The sequence below is a fragment of the Artibeus jamaicensis genome, unplaced genomic scaffold, assembly GCF_021234435.1.
Source record: "Artibeus jamaicensis isolate MK-2021 breed Jamaican fruit bat unplaced genomic scaffold, CSHL_Jam_final contig_700, whole genome shotgun sequence".
NCBI lineage: Eukaryota > Metazoa > Chordata > Mammalia > Chiroptera > Phyllostomidae > Artibeus > Artibeus jamaicensis.
In genome coordinates, this window is record NW_026521930.1 from 11,416,403 (window position 1) to 11,436,043 (window position 19,641).

Sequence of the window (19,641 nt, forward strand, 5' to 3'; positions counted from 1 at the left end):
CTGACCGCAGTCACACATTTGCTCACAGATAAACCAGCAAAGAAGTGAGCACTGAGACAGAGCACACAGGACCCAGTGCAGGGTGGCGGGCTGACCAAGGTCACACCTTTGTGCGGAGATAAACAGGCAGGGGGGTGAGTGGTGAGGCAGACTGGGCGGGAGGGAGCAGAGAGAACTGCTATTGCTCCCTCTCTGACCCCGCCCCCACATACAGCATCACAAACCAGCGAATTGGGTGGCCCTGCCCTGGTGAACATCTAAGGCACCTCTCCTCAAACGTAACAGGCGCGGACAGATCAAAACATGGCTCAAGAAGAACTCAGAGCCCCAGAGCTGGTAAATCTAAGTGAACAAGAAATTGCCAACTTATCAGAGGCACAGTTCAAAACACTGGTGATCAGGATGCTCACAGAACTGGTTGATTTTAGCCACAAATTAGAGGAACATATAAAGACTAAATTAATTGAAGGGAAATGCACAGGAAAGCAATAGTGATGGAACTGAAACTGGGAATCAAATCAAGGGAGCGAACCAGAAGGAAGAAAAAATGACCAAACAGAAAAGGATGAAGAAACAAGAATTCAAAAAAATGAGGAGAGACTAAGGAACCTCCAGGACATCTTTAAATGCTCCAACATTCGGATTATAGGGGTACCAGAAGGGGAAGAGGAACAGCCATGAGTGGAAACCTTATTTGAACAAATAATAAAGGAGAACTTCCCCATTCTGGCAAAGGAAATAGACTTCCAGGAAATCCAGGAAGCTCAGAGAGTCCCAAAGAAGTTGGACCCAGGAAGGAACACGTCAAGGCACATCATTACATTAGCCAAGTTTAAAATGAAGGAGAGAATCCTAGAAGCAAAAGATAAGGGGACAGTCACCTACAAAGGAGTTCCCATCAGACTGTCAGCAGATTTCTCAAAAGAGACCTTATAGGCAAGAAGGGGCTGGAAAGGTATTCCAAGTCATGAAAACCAAAGACCTACAACCAAGATTGCTCTATCCAGCAAAGTTTTCATTTAGAATGGAAAGTCAGATAAAGTGCTTCTCAGATAAGGTCAAATTCAAGGAGTTCATCATCACCAAGCCCTTATTATATGAAATGTTAAAAGGACTTACCTAAGAAAAAGAAGATAAAAAATATGAACAGTAAAATGACAGCAAACTTACAGTTATGAAGAACCACACCTAAAACAAAAGCAAACTAAGTGGACACCTAACAGGAGCGAAGCCACAGAAATGGAGATCATATGAAGAGTTAGCAACAGGGGAGTGGGGGGGGGAGGTACAGAGAATAAGCATAGATGGTGGGAAGAAAATTGGGGGAGGGCAAGAGTAGTGTGGGAAATGTAGAAGCTAAAGAACTTACGACACATGGGCATGAACTAAAGCAGGGGAATGTGGGCGGGAGGGGGTGTGCAGGGTGGAGGGGAATGAAGGGGGAAAGGGGACAACTGTAATGGCATAATCAATAAAATACACTATAAAAGACAATTAAAAAGAAATTAGGTATTTGAAAAAGCAGTTACCTCTCCATGTTCTTGCAGACTAATGCTGTGCCTGGGAAGTTTTTCTCTGACTTGGTATGAGCCTACAAATTAGCCCCAGGTGAAAGGTTCAGGTGTTCTCTGGTCTTTCCTGAGGATATGTTTTGCTTAGGGCTATGTGTGGCTTTTTAAGTTGCTTTATATACATGGCTGGTTTTGAAAGCCTTAACTTCTCAAAGAGTCTATTCTCCAGCTTCTCTTTGTAGTCTTACATTTTCTATTATATGTCTTTATTTATAAACTCTTGTTCCAGGTGGCTGAGAGTCTTTGTTCTACCTATGGATTTTATGATTGATTCCTGCTGCTTTTCTCTGGCTGAGATCCAAGTTAGGTGAGACAGAGCTCAGTCTTTCTGACAGCCCAAGATGAGTTAGAACACTGCAAATAAGGTGTGCTCTACTCCCTCTGTTTTGAGGGAGGGAACTGGGCTACTGCATTCTGTAGAGCAAAATGCTGCCATGCCAGGTAGGGTTGGCATTAATTGAGCATTTGCTTAGCTACAAGAGACATTTGACTTTTTTCAGATCTCCTGTAAGGTTAGTTCAGCCAGTTTTGGTTGTTTTTTATTGTTGTTTTCTCCTTGGGAACAAGGGCTTAGATCTTCCTAATCATCCAATTTGCTGATGTCACTCTTTAGTTGTAAGTTTTCTGTAGATGGTCTGTTATCATGTTGAGGCAGTTCCTCCCTATTCCTAGTATACTGAGTCAGTTTTCAAAAAAAGATATAATGTGGGTATTGAGTTTTCTAAAGTACTTTTTCTTCAATCTATTAATATATGATTTTCTCTTCTTTGGTCTATTAGTGTGATGGCTTTGGTTATTGAATTTTGAACAAGCCCAGAATAAATTCCACTTGGTCATGATTTTTATGCAGTTTGGATTCAAATTGTTTATATTTTGTTGAGGATTTTTGTATTTGTAGTCATGAAAGATATTAGTCTGTTTTCTTTTTTTTTGTAATAACTTTGTTTGGTTTCAGTACAAAGTTAATGCAGACCAGAGAGAGTTAGGAAGTATTCTCTCTGCTTCTGTCTTCTGAAAAGGAGTGTAGAGGATTGATACAACATCCTACAAAATTTTTGGTAGAATTCACCAGTGAACCCATCTGGGCTTGGTGCTTTCTGTTTTGAAAGGTTATTGTTGATTCAGTTACTTTAGTATATATAGGACTACTCACATTATCTGTTTCTACTTGTGTGAGTTTTGGCAGCTTGTGCCTTCAAGGAACTGGCCTCTTTTCTCTGAGTTATCTAATTTGTGGGCATAGAGTTTCTCATAGTATTCCTCTATTACCCTTTTAATATCCACAGGATTTGTAGTTATGTCCCCTCTTTCATTTTGCATAGTAGTAATATGTGTCCTCTCTCTCTCTTAGTTAGGCTGGCTAGTGGTTTATATATCTTAATGATCTTTTCAAAGAACTAGCTTTTAGTTTATTGATTTTATGTGTTCAATTTCATTGACTTCTCTAATTTTTTTATTTTTCCTGCTTGCTTTAGAGTTAATTTGCCCTTTTTCTCATTTTCTAAAGTGGAATCTTGGATTATTGATTTTAGATTTTTTAAAAGATTTTATTTATTTATTTTAGGGAGGGGAAAAAGGGAGAAACAAACCAGTGTGTGTTTGCCTCTCATATGCCCCTACTGGGGACCTGGCCTGAAACCCAGGCATGTGCCCTGACTGGGAATGGAACTGGTGACCCTTTGGTTCAGAGGCCACCACTCAATCCATTGAGCCACACCAGCCAGGGTGATCTTTTTGTTTTCAACCCTCACCCAAGGACATTTTTTTTTATTGCTTTTAGAGAAAGAGGAAGGGAGAGAAACATTGATATGAGAGGAAAACACTGATTGATTTCTTCCTACACACATCCAGACCAGCAATTGTACACACCTGAAATGGGGATTGAACCTGCAACCTTTAGGTTATAGGACGATGCTCCAACCAACTGACTGCAACAGCCAGGGCAGTTCTTTTCTTCTCTTACAATTTCATGCATTCAATGCTATAAATTTTCCTCTAAGCACTGTTTTTGCTGCATCTCACAAATTTTGATGTTATATTTTCATTTTCATTAGTTAAAAATATTTAAGTGCTCTTGAGATTTCTTTGGCCTATGTGTTATTTGGAAATGTATTATCTAATCCCCAAGTATTTTGGAATTTTCCAGCTATTTCCATTATTAATTTCTGGTTTAATACTTTTGTGGACTGAGGCCATAAATTGTGTGATTTGTAAAAGTGTTTTTTATAGCTCAGAATATGATTTAATTTGGTGAATATTCCATGTAAGCTGGGAAAGAATCATATTCTGTTGTTGGATGAAGTAGTCAATGGAAGTCTATTATATTTGATTGATTAATGGTGATGTTGAGTACAGCTATATCACCATCCCCCTTTAGCTCTGATAATTATTGTTACTCTGAAATCTGCTGTCTGAAATTAATATAGTTACTCCAGCTTTCATTTGACTAGTGTTAACATGGTATGTATCACCCATCCCCTAACTTTTGATCTATCTGTGTTTCTATATTAAAGTGTGTTTCTTTTTTCCTTTCTTTTTTTTATCCTCACCCAGGGACATGTTTATTGATTTCAGAGAGAGGCAAAGGAAGGGAGAGAAACAGCAGTGTGAGAAAGAAACTTACTCAGTTGCGTCTTGTAGTGCCCCATATGGGAACTGAACTTGCAACCCAGGCATGTACCCCAACTAGGAATTGAATCTACAACCTTTTGGATTCTGGATCGATGCTTGAACCAACTGAGCCACACCGGCCAGAGCTTAAAGTATAGATATTGATAGTTGGGTCTTTTAATTTTTTAATATTCTATTTATTTTAGAGAGGGGAAGGGAGGGAGTAAAAGAGGGAGAGAAACATCAGTGTGTGGCTGCACCTCGAGCACCTCCTACTGGGGACCTGGCCCAAAACCCAGGCTTGTGCCCTGCCTGGGAATCAAACCAGCGACCCTCTGGTTTGCAGGCCACTCAATCCACTGAGCCACACCAGCCTGGACTGGGTCTTGTTTTTCTTATTCTTTAAAATGGTGTATTTATTTAAACCATTGATGTTTAAAATGATTACTGATACTGTTGGATCAAAAGCTATTATGTTTGTTGGTTTTCTATCCATTGCCTTTTTTCTTTGTTTTTGTTTTGTCCTCCACTCTTTTTCTGCTTTTTCTGGCTTTAATTGAACATTTCCTATGATGACATTTTTCCACTCTTTTAACATATCATTATACTTAAAAAAAAATCTCTTAAAAAATGTTTGCCCCTGAATTTGCAATATACATTTATTTCATAAGCTGTAAATTGCTCTAGTAAATGGTATCCCACCAATCTCTTATGCTCTATTCACTTTTCTCTGTTCCTTTTTCTCTCTTATCCTTATCCAACATCCACTCCCAAGTCCACTTTCAACTAATACTATACCACTTTAGGGCAAGCACTTATGACAGTCTTTCCCTTTCCATCCTTTCCTATCTTTTAGGACACTGTAGCCATTCATTTCACTTATATAAAAGCTAAATCACCATATACATTGTTGCCATTATTATTTTTGTTTGTTAATTTTTTCATCTTTTTCACCTGGTCCCTATTGCCATTATTGTTTTGAACAAACTTATTAGGTCAATTAAGAATAAGAAAAAATATTTTGCCTTCATTTATTCCTTCTCTAACACTCTTCTTTATATAGATCTGTGTTTTCTGACCCAAAACACTTTCCTTCTTTCTGAAGAACTTTCAATATTTTTTGCAAGGCAAATCTACCGGTGACAAATTCTCTTAAATTTTTGTTGGCCTAAGAAAGTTTTTACTTCTCTTTACAATTCTAGATTGTTGTTGTTTTTTCTTTCAATGCTGTAAATATTTCCTCCAGTCTGTTCTTGCTTGACTGGTTTCTGATGAGCAGTCTAATGTAATTCTTATTCTTGTGCCCCTACAGGTCTGTCTTGGATTTTTCTGAAGTTTGAATATGATATACCTTGATGTAGATTTTTTATATTTATCCTGCTTAGTGTACTGTGAGCTTCCTGTACCTGTGGTTTGGCATCTACCATTAATTTTAGAAACGTCTCAGCCATTATTGACTCAAGTACTTCTGTTCCTGTCTCTCTTCTTCTGGTATTCCCACTATGCATGTATTAAGCCGTTTGTAATTGTCCCACAGTTCGTAGATACTCTGTTTCAAGAATCTCTTCAGACATTTCTTCAAGCTCATTGATTGTTTCCTTGGCTGTGTCTAGTCTGTTGATGAACCCATCAAAAAAGTTCTTTCTGTTACATTTTTTTTGGTTTCTAGCATTTGCTTTTGATTCTTAAAGTTTTATCTCTTTGCTTATATTTACCCACCAGATCTTGCATGTTGCCTACTTCTTGCATTAGAGCCCTTAGCACACTAATCATACTTGCTTTAAATTCCTGCCTTGATAATTATAACATATTTGCTATGTCTGAGTCTGGCTGGATCTGTTGCTTGCTATATCTCTTCAAAGTCTGTGTTTTTTCTTTGAGTATGCTTTGGAATTTTTTTAAATTAAATTTTATTTTTTTATTGATTATGCCATTACAGTTGTCCTATTCCCCTCTTCATTCCCCTCCACCCTACTCCCCCATCCCCACCATTACTCCCCCTTTAGTTTATGACCATGTGTCTCAAGTTCTTGAGATTCTATATTTCTCATACTATTCTTGTCCCCCATCTATTTTCTATCTACCATCTATGCTACTTATTTTCTGTACCTTCTCCCCCCTTCTCCTCCTCCCACTCCCCTGTTGCTAACCCTCCTTGAGATCTTCATTTCTATGTTTCCACTCCTGATCTAGCTGTTCACTTAGTTTGCTTTTGTTTTAGGTGTGGTTCTTAATAACTGTGAGTTTGCTGTCCTTTCACTGTTCATGTTTTTTTAACTTCTTTTTCTTAGATAAGTCCCTTTAACATTTCATATAATAAGGGCTTGGTGATGATGAACTCCTTGAATTTGATCTTATCTGAGAAGCACCTTATCTGTCCTTCCATTCTAAATGAAAGTTTTGCTGGATAGAGCAATCTTGGTTGTAGGTCTTTGGATTTCATGACTTGGAATACCTCTTTCCAGCCCCTTCTTGCCTGTAAGGTCTCTTTTGAGAAATCTGCTGACAGTCTGATGGGAACTCCTTTGTATGTGACTGTCTCCTTATCTCTTGCTGCTTCTAGGATTCTCTCCTTCATTTTAATCTTGGCTAATGTAATGATGATGTGCCTTGGTGTGTTTCTTCTTGGGCCGAACTTCTTTGGGACTCTCTGAACTTCCTGGATTTCCTGGAAGTCTATTTCCTTTGCCAGCTTGGGGAAATTCTCCTTTATTATTTGTTCAAATAAGTTTTCCACTGGTGGCTGTTCCTTTCCCCCTTTTGGTACCCCTATAATTTGGATGTTGGAGCGTTTAAAGATGTCCTGGAGGTTTCTAAGACTCTCCTCATTTTTTTAAATTCTTGCTTCTTGACTCTTTTCTGTTTGGCCATTATTTGCTTCCTTCTGGTCCACTCCATTGATTTGAGTCCCAGTTTCCTTTTCATCGCTGTTGGTTTCCTGTGCAATTCCATTCATTTCAATTAGTTTCGCCTTCATATGTTTCTCTAATTTGTGGCTATAATCAACCAGATCTGTGAGGATCCTGATCACCAGTGTTTTAAACTGTTCGTCTGAGAGTTTTGCTATTTCTTCATCACTTAGATTAATAGGCTCTGGGGCTTTGAGATCTTCTTGAGCCATTTTTGGTCTGTTTGCGTCCGTTAAGTGTGAGGAACGGAGCCTTGGACTCCCAGGTCGCTGGGTTGTGACGCTGTATGTCGGGGCGTGGTCAGAGCGGGGAAATGGCGACCCCCTCTGCAGTTTCGCACCGCAGGGTGAGGAGCGGAGCCTTAGGTGGTTCACCAGAGTAGGGCTACTCAGGTCGCTGGGTTATGACGCTGTATATGGAGGCGGGGTCAGAGCAGGAAATGGCAGCACCCACTGCTGCTGCTCGCAGCTGGGGCCTGCTGGGGCCCTTCTCACCGCCCACTCCCTCGCTGGTCTATCTGCGCACGAATGCACGACCACAGTCAAATCTCGGCCCTGCCCCCTCGCTGGTTCCCCACGGTCGCTCACTGGGTCGCTCACGGGGTCCACCCGTTGCAACCCTGCACCTGGGTTCCCCACGCCTGAGTCTGTCTGACCGAGTTTTCCTGTGTGACACTGCTCTGCCAGCTGCTGGTTTCCCCCCTCTTACTGGTCAGACTGAAGAATTTGTTGTTATCAGACTTCCGAAAAGTTCAATTTTCTGTGTTCTGGCTGTGTTTTCTGTTGCTAATATTTAGTTGACTCTAAACTTGGTTGTGTGAGAAAGCAAGGCGTCTCCACCTATATGCCTCCATCTTGGCGGAAGTCTTGCTTTGGAATTTCTTAATGCTAGACACAGTGCACTGGATAAAAGCAACTGAGAAAAATAGGCCTTTGGTGTGACATTTTATCTGGCTAGGAGTTAGGCTGTGTTTGCTGTTGGCTATAGCTATAGCCGTCAGAGCTAAAATTTCCTCTGGTGTTCTGGTTTTTGTCTCCTCCGTTGTCTTTGGGTTTTCCTAGAGATTTCTTAAATAAGTTCTGAGAAGTGCAATTTCACCATCTGTTGTACACCAGCCTTTTTGATGTGGCGAAGTGTTCATTAGTTCTTTGATTAGATCTTAGTTTTTTAGTGAACCTGTGCCTCCAGCCTGTGACCTTCACAAGTGCTTTTCTGTGTGGGTGTTTTTCTCCTTGTATGAAATAGAAAGGCAGAGGAGTCTAGAATTGGGCATTTCCCTTTCCCCAAGTCAGTTAGGTTCTGGTAGAAGCCCAGTAAGTTAAGCTCTGATTAAACAGTTTACCCTGAGGACAGGCCTTAACAAGAACAGAGTACTCTGGGCATACCTCAGAATGGCTGCTTTTCCTTTCCCTGTGCCAGAAGTACAAGTTTCCTCCCCCCTCAACCCCCACCGAGACCTCCGCTGTGAGGACCTGGTAGGGCTCCTTGAGGTAAAACTCAAAAAAGGATGGGGGTCACCTTAAGAATGGGCCCTCCTGAAATTTCATTAACTCTCAAACTTGTCCACACTGAGCCCCCAGCAGTTCATTAGTTATGCTTTGCTTTTTCCTGCCTGTTTCTGCCCTGGGCGTCTGCTCCGATAAGCTGTGGCTTTGTGTGTCTGCCTATCTTTTTCTCTAGTTGTTTGGGTAGCGTTCCATCCTTGACCTCAATTCTCCGATGGAGCTGAAAAGACTTGTTGTTTTCCAGTTAGTTCAGCCTTTTTCTTGTTGTAAGTATGGTAGTGACAGCTTCCAAGATTTTACATTCCAAAGTAGGAAATGAAAGTCTTGTCTGTCTTTTTCTTCCTTCCTTCCTCTTTCTCTCTCTCTCTTTCTTTATTTCTTTCTTTCTATTAAAATATAGTTGGCAGGCATACAGTATTACCTTCAGGTTTGCAGCATAGTGATTCAACATTTATAAACCTTATGATGTGATTGCCATGATAAGTTGCTAACCATCTCTCACTGCGTAAAGTTATTTCAATATTGTTGACATATTCCCTGTGCTGTATATTCCTTCCCCTTGGCTTATTAATTTTACAACTGGAAGTTTGTAGCTCTTATTCATGTTCACCTCTCCCTGCTCTGGCAACCTCAATTTGTTCTCTGTATCTGTGGGTCTGCTTCTATTTTTTAGATTCTACAGGTAAGTGAAATCATATGGTATTTGTCTTTCTTTGTCTGATGTATTTAACATGGCATAATACTTTCTCAGTCTGTCCACATTGCTGCTCATGGCAAGATTTTATTTTTTAATTGGTGAATAATATTCCATGATATATATATATATATATATATATATATATATATATATATATATATATATATATACTACATTATATATACATAATGTATGTGTGTGTGTGTGTGTGTGTATCTCCTCACCTCATCCTTAACCATTTCATCTCTCGATGGACACTTAGGTTACTTCCCTGTCTTGGCTATTGTCAATAATGCTGCAGTGAACATAGGGGTGCATATATATTTTCAAATTAGAGTTTTCATTTTCTCCAGGTAAATATCCAAAAACAGAATAAAAGGAATTCTAGTTTATACCCTTTTCCTTTTCTTTCAGTACTTTCAGTATCATTCCACTGATAGTCTGTGACAAGCTCTGAGGGAGTCTAGGCACATTTGGCAGAATCACAAAGCGGGGTGACTCCTCTGTGAGACTTGCTCCTGGGGGTGAGCTCACCCAGGTGCGCAGGGCCCTTTACCACCAAGGCTCACGGGGACACTGTGTGTGACTGTAAAAGGGCAAAAGCAACTTAAATACTATCAGTAGTCATTTTAATTAAAGTATGGCACAGCCCTAATACAAAATATAAAAAGGATGACATTCCATTGTCCTCTGGTTTAAAGTGGAAGTTTCTTGTCATTCTTAATTTATCTGTACATAATGAGTTATTAAGATTTTTTTTTTAATTCTTACCTGGGGATGTGCTTTTATTGATTTTCAGAGAGGAAGAGAGAGAAAACTTTGAAGTGAGAGAGAAACATCAGTTGAGCCCCTCCTGTATCCCCTGACTGGGGTGGAGCCCACAGCCTGGGTGTGTCCCCTGACCCGGGTTTGGACCCGCAACCCTCTGGTGCACAGGACGGCGCTCCGACCAACCGAGCCACCTGGCCAGGGCAAGGTTTGTTTTTTTTTGTAACGCTGGTTTTCAACAACTTAGTTATGATATGCCTTGGTGTTGTTTTCTTGAGGTTTATTCTGCTTGAGTTTTATTAATCCTCTTAGGTCCATGAGTGTATAGTTCCCATCATATTTAGGAGATTTTTTGTTATTTTTTCAGATGTTCTTTCTGACTCTTTCTTGCTCTTTTTTTCCTGGGACTCTAGTTTCATGCACACTGGCTTCCTTGATAATGTCTGATGTGTATTTTTTCTCTCTATGCTTTATTCGAATACTTTCATTTCCCTTTGAACTCTGATCTTTTTCAGTGTTCGTCTTATATTATTCAATACCATATATTTTTTCATTTCAGATATTGTTTCTACCATCTCTAGAAATTCCATTTGGGTCTTTCTATATCTTTTGTTTATCTCCTCATCAAGCTCAGGTTTCCCTCTACCTTCCTAAATATATAAAGCATGTTTTAATCATCTGTTTCATTTTCCTCGTCTGCTGGTTCCTTTACCTCTGTCACTTTAATTGATTTTTCTTATGGTCATAGGTTGTATTTTCTCTTGTGTGCATGTCTGATACGGTAGTTGTCAGTTCTCCCCTTCATTGCCTGCTCGTGACACTGGAACCTCTCCCCCTTGCCAGCTATCCTGGTGCTAATTTTTGTCAGTGGAGGGTGACGGAAGAGAAAGGTCCTCTTTTCCAGGTTCTGTGTGCATTGCCTATTTCTGTTTTGTGACACGGGTTGACATGTGGGACCTGTAGGGGTACTCACCCCCATTGAGTTTCTGTGGCACCTTCTCTGGCAGCTCCCTAGCTTGCAAATCCAGCAACACTCACAGATGCCAGCGATGAGGTTCTTTATACATTTGGAAGAGGGCAGGCACTGCCCGGCAAGTTCCACAGGAACCCCAGCTGGCTTCCTGGCAGCTTTCTAGTGAGATCAACAGCACCTCTGCCCAGCAGCATTCTGGCACTCTCTGCCAGCAGCTTCCCAGCCAACTTTGTTGGCACCCCTCACAGGTGGTTGTCAGCTCCCCGGCTTGGTCTGGAGAGCCCACTGACTTCACAAGCAGTGGGCTGTGACCACCCATCTCCCAGCTCGGAGTCCTTCCCCTGGGTACTTCTCTTCACCCTGGGATATTCTGTAGAGTTTTTTGTTCCCTTTTAGTTAATTCCCTATAAATAGTTAATCATTATTTATATTAAACTTACATTGTTTAAAATACCATGTGGTTTCTGTGGCCTGGCTGGACCCTAACTGATAGACCTGGCCATTTTCTTATGGGATACTGGACAATGTGAATCTATGTTTTTGGTTACTGGGCTTTGTCCCAGCAACTGTTCCTTCAAACAGTATTATTCTTGGTCTAGCAGCACATCGAGTTAAGTTCCTCGGCAGCAGGTGATCCTCACTGGCTTCCGCGAGTCTCAGGCCCTTCCCTGGGACAGTGCCCAAACCTCCGGGTGGAGCGCAGAGCCAGGACCCTGTGTCTGCCCACGGTCAGGCCCAGCACGGGCGGGGCCTCTCACAGGCTTGCTTCTTCTGAGCTTTGAGAGTGTGGGTTCAGAGCCGCCATGGGTCCATGGCTAATGTGGCCCCATTATGAAGGGCGATGCCCTTCTGAGAATTCTGCCCAACATCATGTGAATCAGAAGGTCCTTCCACATGGCTGTGGGGACACGTAGTATTCCTATCCCTGCGTGGGCTCTGAGGACTATTCTCTCTGCTTCTTTCCAGGGATTCTCGCCCCAGCTTCCTTGCATGGTTTCTCTCACACAAGCGCAGACCCGTCCCAGGCTGCAGACTCGAGGGACCCCCGCACATCATGCAGCACTGCTGTCTGTGCGGCCCCGTCCCCCACAGCCTGAGCCGCACGTGCCAGCTGCCTGGGCCTCCCTGACCTCCTAACTCTGTCTCCTCCTCCGGGGAGCTGCTGGTTCTGTCGAATTCCATTTTCTTACACTGTAGCCTGGCAACCATCTCGGCTGTAGCTGGTACAGTCATAGGGCTCCCCTCTCCGTTTCTCTTCTCTTGGGGAGTCACTGTCCTGCACTGTGTGTGACCCAGGGACTGAAGACCATCATATCACTTCTTGTCCAGTTTTCCCATTGTTCAGGGGCCCCTTTTACTCTAGAATTATTTCATAAGCCAATGGCTAAAAAATGGAACAGCCTGTTGGAAGTTTGATGATTATCCAGAATAAGAGGTGACTTTGGGCTAAGATGACTGACACGATTAACACTCCCTTTTTTATTTTGTTAACTAGTCACAGCATGAATGGGCACATCAAGATGGCACAGACTATGATGGCAGCCTGGTGTTTACCCCCTCGACAAGCTTGTGTTCTACCAGCTTCCACCAGGGCCGGGGCACCTGTGAGGATCCGTGCCTCCTCACAGAAGCCCACGTGAGGAAAGGAGCTGATCACGCAGGAACTGGCACGGGCAGAACGGCAGAGCCACCCCCCACCTTCGGGCTCACCGTGATGCCAGCAGTCTTTGGACAACGCGGAGTCAGCCCAACAAGGCCACCTGCTTTTAGCCATTCTGGCCTTGGCCGCGGGACCAAGTTGGAGGGGGCTGGGCTGGATTCATGCCTGGCCTTCTGTGGCCATCTCTGCTTCTGCCTGAGGCTCTGTCGACAGCTGCACCTGGATGGAGGGAGCTGGTGGTAGCCCGCGCTGCCCTGCTTGGGGGGGGGGGCACCGACCACTGATTGGCAGCTGTGCCTCCATGTGGGATGCTGAGGGTCTGGAAAGTCAGCCTCGTGAGGTGAGTGGAGTGTAAAGTGGGGTGAGAACCACTGCTGCTCCGGAACCTGCATTTTCCGAGGAGGCTGAGGTCTGCAAAGTCTGCAACTGCAACTGGTCTCATGTGGGCACCGTCTTGTTTCCACAGCTGGGACTCTGTGAGTATCAGACCCCAACCTGGGGTAGTACCCAGACCTCTGGGTGGAGAGCAGAGGCCAGGCCCTGTGTCTGGTCACAATCGGGCCCAGTATAGGCAGGACCTCTGGAAAGCCCCCTCAGCCCGGGCAGCACTAGTACAGCATCCTTCACTGATGGCAGGCTTGACAAGGTGACTGTTCTGGAGGACAGCTGGGGGAAGACTATGGCACTGAGCGGATGGTTCAATGGGAACCTCTCTCTTTACACAGGCTGAGCCTCCCACAGGCTCTCTCTGTGCATGTTCCCACCCCCCAGTGAAGAATTCAGCTGTAGGAATGTTGCAGCCCATGGCTTCCCACGGTGGTGCAGGGAGAAGCACCAGGACAGTGTGGCTACTGTAGTGTCCTCCCCACTGGTCAGGCTACATCACCTCTGTCCTGCACTCTGAGGAGCAGCGATACTCAGAGCACAGAAGGTGAGCAGACGGTGGGAACTAGTGGACATGATGACCAGGGTATGCGGGGAAGACAGTGGGACCAGCCTTTCCCACCTGGCCCATCCAGACAGGAATGGGCAGAATTGGAAAGGATGCCCACTTTGGGGACTCAGGCTCGGGCTCTGGGTGAAAGTTGTGATGGCCGACGTGTTGTGGGGCAGCACCAGCACCCAGGTATCGGACCCTGGGGCCGTGTGCCCACACGAGTGTCCTTACTGTGCTTGGGAATGGGTGGTCCCCTTCTCTCCATGGAGATAAGCCCACAGCAGCTCCACTCTGGGGTCTGCTTTTCGGCAATCCTCAGCCGTTTGTGCGGGGCCTCCTTGACTGGGCAGAGTGGTTCTGAGCTCTATCTCTGGCCAGGCTCTGCCTCAGTGTTGCCTGACAGCTCCTCAGTCCCTGGGGAGCCTCCCTGCCCTCCCATCAGGAGCTGTAATTTTGGCGCTTTCTTATCTCCCTTGGCTACATGCCTCTGTTGCCCCAGGATTTGGGACATGGAGGCTGAGGAGACACCTAATGACAGAAGCCTGTCCCTTGACTCACTCATCATAGAGGACTAAGTCAGCTCCCCTCATGTAAGATGCTCACACTTCAGTGGAGACAGCCAGCGAAGCTGAAGAGGTGTCTTGTTAGAAACCAATATTGCTTATTTGGCCAAGGGGGCAGAGGCCCCAGAAAGGATGCAGCCCTGGTGCTGGTGGTCCACAGGCCCCAAGGCTTCTTGTCCAGGAGCAAGGCCACCGACCTGAGCTGGGGACACACTGTTCTCCAAGGAGTTGTAGGCTGAGCTTTTCACATGAGGCAGTGCCATGCCTGGGCACCGAGAGCCATCTTCACTTTTAAGACTGGGCTGAGGGGGACAAATACCATAGGATTCAGATGAGTAGCAAGGTTTTCAGTCCTGGAGACTGTAGGCTGGGTAGAAGGGAATGGGCTGTGTCCTCCCAGCTTTCTCATTGGCTACATACCTCTGCAAAGGACATTTTGGCTCCGAGAGGTCCACGTGGCCTATGCTAGTTGGACCAGCTTGCCTAGTTATTAACCCACATCCTTTCCAACTCTCCATTTACCAAATCATTCCAGGTAATGAAAACAGACCGCTTCTCGTGGGATAGCTTGCCGTGAGGACTCAAGCCGCTCCCTGAGGACTCAAGGAGCTATCTGTGATCCAGAAGGCATCAGCTTGAAGGCCAACACAGTCACTCCAGCAGCCGCCACTCAGAGGGGAGCTCAGGAGGTAAGACCTACTTCCTGCACTGGCTTTTCCCCTCAGGGCAGGCACAAGTGGCCACTAAGAGACATAGAAGTTAGAGGAGCTCTACACAACTTCCCAGGGCTGGGGTGGCATTCTGGGAGCGTGGGCAAGCCACAGGTAGAGTGGACTTTACAAGGACTGCAGATGAGCTTGGGTTCAGCTGAGCCCCAGACTAGCCTGTGGTGGCCTGCCCCACCGCTGTGCACCCTGGAGGGAGACACCCTCCTGCCTCTCCACCGTTCTGGCCATGCACCGCGGCAGGCAGTCGAGTTTCCAGACGCACTGAGAAACAGGACCGGGTGTGGGAGGGAGGCAACAGGCCCCAATGAGGTCAAGGTATTAGAGCTTTCAGACGTGGACTTCAAATAACAGATTAACATAATAAAGCAGCGAGTTGAAATTCATAAAAAAATTTAAATTCTAACACAAAAGTACAATAACTGAAATTTAAAGTTTAGTAGGTAGAGGTTTCCTGGATCTGACGCTGTGTGGGGCTCAGCTGAGCGAGCGCCCGAGGCGCAGGGCGGAATGCCGGTACTCGGTACTCGCCGCTGAGATGGCGATGCGCGGCCGAGAGGGCGAGTGCTTGACGTCCACCTGAAGTGAATTGGATTTTTTATATAAGAAATGTGCCTCATAAAATCACAGCTGAAGACATGTATAATAATATTTGGGAAGTACGGGCTTATTCATCAAATCAGAGTGGGGGACACACCTGAAACCAGAGGGACAGCTCGCGTGGTCTGTGAAGACACCTTTGATACCACGAGTGCGTGTGACCACCGGGCAGGATGCCGTACGGGTAACAGGCACCTTGTGGGTTTGTGCTGTGGTGCCAACAGGGCGGTTCAGAAGACGGGTAAAAAGAAGAAGGAAGAACAGTTGAAGTTTCTTCCCAAGGAGAAATGTGGTATCGACACAGATCCACCAAAGTAAATGTTTTCTGCATTTTCATTTTGAACTAAAACCCCATGAATCACCACGACTACCCTTTTTTGGTTTTTAATTAATACTGAATACTGTGATTTCTCATTGAAGGTTTAAAGTGACATGCTTAAAACTTTGATAAATGTTAGAATATATCGTTAGCAAACTTGTAGCCTTTGTGAAAGATGTATTTGTATTTTCACCCTGGCTGGTGTAGCTCAGTAGATTGAGTGCCGGCCTGCGAACCAAAGGGTCACCAGTTCAATTCCCAGTCAGGGCACATGGCTGGGTTGTGGGCCAGGTCCCAGTGGGGGACACATGAGAGGCAACCACACATTGATGTTTCTCTCCCTCTCTTTCTTCCTTTCTTCCCTCTCTCTCTAAAAATAAGTAAAACCTTTGAAAAGTAGTAACAGGTGTGGCCTTTCTGACTCTTTGCACTGCCCAGACACCCACAGGCCACCAGCACTGCGGGTCTGGACCTTGGGGGGCATCTCTGACCGACTGCTGCGATGCAGAAATACCCAAACCCTGTAAGAACCCAGGCGTGGTTAGTGTTGATATACTGGACATACATATAGATCCTTCTGGAAGGTTGCACAGCCGTGAACGTCTAGACACAGGGTGTGGACTGCCTTCCAGTGTGAAATCTCTTGCTGGCGTGGCACGAACATTCTGTAGTTGATCCTGCGGCGAAAACAATGGAACGTAAATCCACTAGTGTTTCATTTACAAAGATGGTTTCAGTGATGAGACTGATATATAAACCACATCCTCAGGACCCAGAAGAAACTGTTTTGACTCAAGAGGCCGTCATCACCGTGAATGCAGTCAGTCTCAGCGGTTCTGTCTAGGGCTGACAGCAAGCGCGATGTCTTCCGTGCTGACGCAGCGCAGCGCAGAGTGAGGGCAGGAGGGTCGGAGAAGTCGGGGACCAGACCTGGCAGGGTTTGGGTTCAAATCTGTGGTTGAGAGCTTGTGTAGGATCTCGGTTTAAAATACGGCATAAAAAGAAAAAAAGATGTTTTACTTTGCCCCCAAAAGGGGACCACTGTAATCATGAAATAAGTAAAATATCACCGCCCTTTTAATTGCAGATTCTTTTTAGAACATCTTTTATGTACAAAATAAAAATCAGTTTATAGATTAAAAATAGATAAATAAAATTCAGTATGTGGATTTAACAGCAGTTAGAGACAGCTGGAGAGGGATTAGCACCTGGAAGACAGATCAATCGTAAACATTCCCGCAGGCCTCAGAGTGACCAGCTGGCTCCATCCAGGGAGCTTCCTTGTCCTGGCCCCTCAGGGTCCTGCTCGCCCCTTCTGTAGAATCTCGGGTAGAGAAGGGGGTGCTGGTGCGAAGGCTTTTTGTGTTTGGGAGACACTGAGGGGTTTGGAAATTTGCAGGATGTTTTCTATTGCAGCCTTGTTAGAAACGTTACTAGCTGGGAGTGATGTTCTGTGACCGATGAAACCTTTAAAGGCCTTGGGTTCATTATCAGGAACACGAGTGTGTTTGTGCTCATGGGCTGAAAGCTGAAGGTGTGCTAGCCTGTCCGACACACACCTTAGAAAATGTCTTTGCTTCTCTCCTGAATGTGGAGTGCAAAAAAGGAGCATCAAGGGGTAGAATGACTGGGGAACTAAGAGAGGCTTGTCTGGGATTGGCAGTGGGGCACACATGCCGTGTTCAGGCCTCGTTCACTGCGGAACTCGAGTGCTGCCTGTCCCGCTGATGTGCTGGGCACAGGTGTGGCCGGGGGTGAGGGGGCAGGTGCTGCTGCTGAGTGTGACTGTGCAGCTGTTTTGGACTGTAGCGATTCAGACATCTGTTCTGAGAAATTTTCCATCCTGGTTAATGGTTTCTTTATAATGAACGGAAATAAATTCACGAGGGCTGGTTATTTGTGGCTGGGTCACGGGGCAAGGCCAGTGTGCTGAGTTGAGAGATGACCGCTGACCTGAACAGGGTTGACAGACACGGATTAAAGCAGTGTCACAGGAAAGACATCACTCTTTTATCTGAAGTAAAGGATATTTTATCTGAAGTAAAGGATAGGAGCTCCTTTGCCCTCCAAAATGCCATCCGTGGGATTAGCAAACACAACTCCTGATGGGAAAGAAGGACTCCTGGCTGGGGCCGGGCTGAAGGAAGGCATGCTGGTGGGGCCACAGCGGCCCTCAGCTGGAGCCAGCGTCCCCGCAGTGCCCCTCATGGGTCAGGACGGGAGGCTGCGCTGCGTTCCCTCAGGGTCCACGAGGAAGGGACGTTCTGTCGGCGTGGCTGGGATGCTGCCCAGGGAGGTGGAGAGCAGGAGGTGAGCGCATGACCCCACTGTCTCCAGCTTTTGTCTGTGGAGCGCCCCCTATGTCTCAGGTTCTGTTTCTGGGCGTGGGGCAGTTTCACGGACAAGATGGACAAGGTCTCTACTCCCGTGGGGCTTGTGTTCCAGTCTGGAGGTCGGCCTCAAATGAGTATAAACAAGTGAGAGCAAGCACATTAAAACAAAGAAAACAAGTGATTGTTGTGATGAAAAATGACACTAGGAGCATGTGGATAGAGAGAGAACAGCCTCCCTGAAGAAGTGACATTTGAGCTGAGACAGGAGTGACAAGGTGGCCTTCCAGGAAGGGTGAAGGCCCTGAGCTGGAATTGCTCAGGTCTTGGTAGGCACCGGCTTTCATCGTAGGGACAATGAGAAACTGATGACGTGTGTTAAGCAGGAGAATAACATGATCTGATGAAATGTCCACATGATGTATGGGTGACCACTGGGAGGCCTTGCGTGTGTTCAGGGGAGGACCAGTGTGGTGGCCGTGGAGTCTGGAGGCGGGCAGACTCAGCCGGGCCGAGGGAAGGCAGGGGACAGACGACGGCCGGGGACCTGGGCATCTGGGCGGAGGCCGGCCACGGCCACGGTGGGGGTGCAGCCAGGGACTCAGTCCACAGTCTGTTCTGCTGTGGCACGTTTATGAAGCCCGTTGGAGTTGAGCGGAGGTGACCCAACTGCAGCTGGACTCAGGGACGAGGCCTCATCTCAGAGGAGGCATTTCCTGAGCAGGCGGGAAACTGCTGACCCTCAGGACAGCTGATCATTGTCTGCCCACAGTTCCTGATCATTTGAAACCCTTCTCTCTGATGCTCCTCACCTTGTCACCAGTTCCTGTCCTGTGCCTGCAGCTCTCTCCACACCTTGCCACCCTTTCTGCTCTGGCCACCCCCACCCTAAGCCAAACTGTTTGCCTTCCCTGCTCCTAAGCCCAGTCCTTCTCCTCACAGTGGCCGGAGGTTCTTTCTAACAAGCAAAACTGAGCATTCAAAGCATTTTGAGTCATTTCATTTTTAAGAGCTTTCTTTTATATCACTCAAGGATATATTTATTGATTTTAGAAAGAGAGGAAGAGAGAGGGAGAAACATGCCCCAACTGGAGATCAAACCTCAACCTAGGTTTATTCCCCTGCTGGGGATTGAACCCACAACCTTTTGGGAGTGCGTGGGACAACACTCCAACCAAGCTACCCAACCAGGGCGATTGGTTTCATTTTCAAAAAATTTTTATTTGCCCTGGCTGGTGTAGCTCAGTGGATTGAGCATGGGCCTGCGAACCAGACAATCACGGTTCGATTCCCAGTCAGGGCACATACCGGGTTGCAGGCCGGTTCCCTGCAGGCCAGTTCCCGGCAGGGGACGCACGAAAGGCAACCATACATTGATGTTTCTCTCCCTCTCTCCTTCCCTTCCCCTCTAAAGGTAAATAAATAAAATCTTTAAAAAATTTTTTTAAATTTATTTATTTTTAGAGAGGAAGGG

General features: G+C 45.5%; 1 long non-coding RNA gene and 1 pseudogene across 1 annotated transcript in view; both read left to right on the forward strand.

The window, feature by feature from the left end:
- Positions 1 to 14,770, forward strand: part of LOC128628338 (uncharacterized) — a 33,285-nt gene extending 18,515 nt beyond the window's left edge. Inside the window, exons 3-6 of the long non-coding RNA XR_008392717.1 lie at positions 10,092 to 10,268; positions 12,529 to 13,169; positions 13,419 to 13,624; positions 14,729 to 14,770. This is a non-coding gene — a long non-coding RNA (uncharacterized LOC128628338). The remainder of the gene's footprint in view (positions 1 to 10,091; positions 10,269 to 12,528; positions 13,170 to 13,418; positions 13,625 to 14,728) is intronic.
- Positions 14,771 to 15,225: 455 nt separating this feature from the next.
- Positions 15,226 to 19,544, forward strand: LOC128628353 (splicing factor 3B subunit 6-like; annotated as a pseudogene).
- Positions 19,545 to 19,641: the final 97 nt, after the last annotated feature.